Here is a 2800-nt window from a genome sequence, read left to right on the forward strand (position 1 = left end):
TCATTCGGCAAAAAAGCCAAGAACTTCATATATTGTAGTTGGATAGGGTATTATTTCAACACCAAGAACAGATTAGTTTCACTGGGGATTGATCCCAGGACCTTCTGCGTGTTAAGCAGACGTGATGAGCACTACACTATGAAACCTGTGAAAGCCTGCAAAGTAATGGCAATTAGAGACGAGTTTTGACCGCCAGGGGAAAAAAATAATAATTCGTAGTTCTGTTGGTGATGGAAGCCAAAACATCCTGTTATTCGGCAACAAAGCCAAGAACTATATATATTGCAGGTTGATATGGTATTATTTCGACACCAAGAACAGATGGGTTTCACTGGGGATTTAACTCAGGTCCTTCTGCGTGTAAAGCAGACGTGATGACCACTACACTATGAAGCCTGATGAAGAGTTTCTGTGTATTGGCTAGCAGAGCAGAATTGTGACTGACGGGGCCTTTTTATTGCTGAAGGAAAGTATTTTTGGTAATGAAACATTTACAATTTTTATTACATATTTTACCAGTTTTATTCCTACAAAGGGGTATTGCTTAACTTAAAGTTTACATTGAATGTGTTCCTTTTTTCTACACAGTTTAGTCGTTTGCTTTTGTATTTATGGGAACTATATATTTTGAAACAAACAGGATTTTTATAATATGGGATTATAATTTCTGCTAAAATGGACAATAAAAAAGAAACCCAAAATCGTAGTTCTCTTTGCGATGGAAGCCAAAATGTATTGTCATTTGGCACTGAAACCAAGAATTTTATATATTACAGGTTGATAGCAAATTACTTCAACAGCGAAAACGGCTTGTTTTTACTAGGGATTAAACCCAGGACCTTCTGCATGTGAAGCAGATGTGATGAGTACTACACTTTGAAACCTGTGAAATCCTGCAAAGTAAAGACAATTAGAGACGAGTTTTGACCGCCAGGGGAAAAAAATAATAATTCGTAGTTCTGTTTATGATGGAAGCTAAAACATCCCATCTTTCGGCAACAAAGCCAAGAACTTCATATATTGTAGATTGATAAGGTATTATTTCAACACCAAGAACAGATTGGTTTTACTGGGGATTGAACCCAGGACCTTCTGCATGTTAAGCAGACGTGATGACCACTACACTATGAAACCTTACGGAAAGTTACTATGTATTGGTAAGCAGAGCAGAATTGTGACTGACGGGGCATTTTTATTGCTGAAGGAAAGTAATTTTGGTTACATAGTTACATAGTTACATAGTTACTTAGGTTGAAAAAAGACCTAGGTCCATCTAGTTCAACCTTCCTCCACCAGTTCTACATTTAGTCACTAAGTCATTTATAACCAACAATGTTTTGTGTACTGAGGAAATCATCCAGCCCTTTTTTAAAAGATGTTACAGTATCTGCCATTACTACCTCTTGTGGTAGGGCATTCCACAGTCTGACTGCTCTAACTGTAAAGAACCCTTTCCTATTTAGCTGTTGGAATCGCTTTTCTTCCACTCGCAGTGAGTGCCCCCTGGTCCTTAGTACTGTCTTTGGAAGAAATAAGTCATGTGCCAGTCCTTTATATTGACCACACATGTATTTATACATATAAATGAGATCTCCTCTGAGGCGTCTTTTTTCTAAGCTAAACATATCTAACTTTTTCAACCTGTCATCATATGGGAGGCCTTCCATTCCTTGTAATAGTCTAGTTGCCCGCCTTTGAACTGACTCTAACTTCTGAATGTCCTTTTTAAAATGTGGAGCCCAAAACTGGATCCCGTATTCCAGATGTCGCCTTACAAGTGATTTATAGAGGGGTAACAATACGTTGGGATCACGGAATCTAATCTCTCTTTTTATACACCTTAAAATATTGTTTGCTTTAGCAGCTGCTGCTTGACATTGAGTGCTGCTGCTCAGCTTATTTGTAATGAGAATACCCAAGTCCTTCTCCTGTTCTGTAGTCCCGAGTTTACTTCCATTTAATATATACGCAGCTATAGGATCACTCCGTCCTAGGTGCATTACTTTACATTTATCAACATTAAATCTCATTTGCCAAGTATCTGCCCATTCTGACATCTTATCCAGATCTTTTTGTAATATTGTACTATCCAGGTCAGTTTTTAATATCCTACATAGTTTGGTGTCATCGGCAAAGACTGACACTGTACTATCAATCCCATCCACAAGGTCATTAATAAAGAGATTAAAAAGAATCGGTCCAAGCACAGATCTCTGCGGCACCCCACTGCTGACTATAGCCCATTTAGAGAATGTACCATTTATGACTACTCTTTGTTTCCTATCTTTTAGCCAATTCCTTACCCAGTTGCATATTGTGTCCCCTAGTCCTTGCTTCTGGAACTTTAGTATAAGGCTATTATGTGGTACAGTATCAAATGCCTTTGCAAAGTCCAAATAAATCACATCAACTGCATTACCAATATCCAGGTTTGAACTTACCCCCTCATAGAACCCCAACAGGTTGGTTAGACACGACTTATCTTTCATGAATCCATGCTGTTTGTCAGTTATCATATTATTTTCTGCAATATATTTTTGCATGTCATCCCTTAAAATGCCCTCAAAAACTTTGCATACTACTGATGTCAGGCTTACCTCTTACCTTTCCTAAATATCGGTACCACATCAGCAATCCTCCAATCCTGAGGCACCAACCCTGTTACAAGTGAGTCTAAAAAGATGAGATACAGTGGTCTGTCGATTACGGAGCTCAATTCCCTCAATATTCGTGGATGAATGCCATCTGGCCCTGGGGATTTGTCAATGTTTAATTTACTCAGACGTAGGCGTACTTCATC

Source organism: Anomaloglossus baeobatrachus, unplaced genomic scaffold (assembly GCF_048569485.1).
Source record: "Anomaloglossus baeobatrachus isolate aAnoBae1 unplaced genomic scaffold, aAnoBae1.hap1 Scaffold_336, whole genome shotgun sequence".
Classification (NCBI taxonomy): Eukaryota; Metazoa; Chordata; class Amphibia; order Anura; family Aromobatidae; genus Anomaloglossus; species Anomaloglossus baeobatrachus.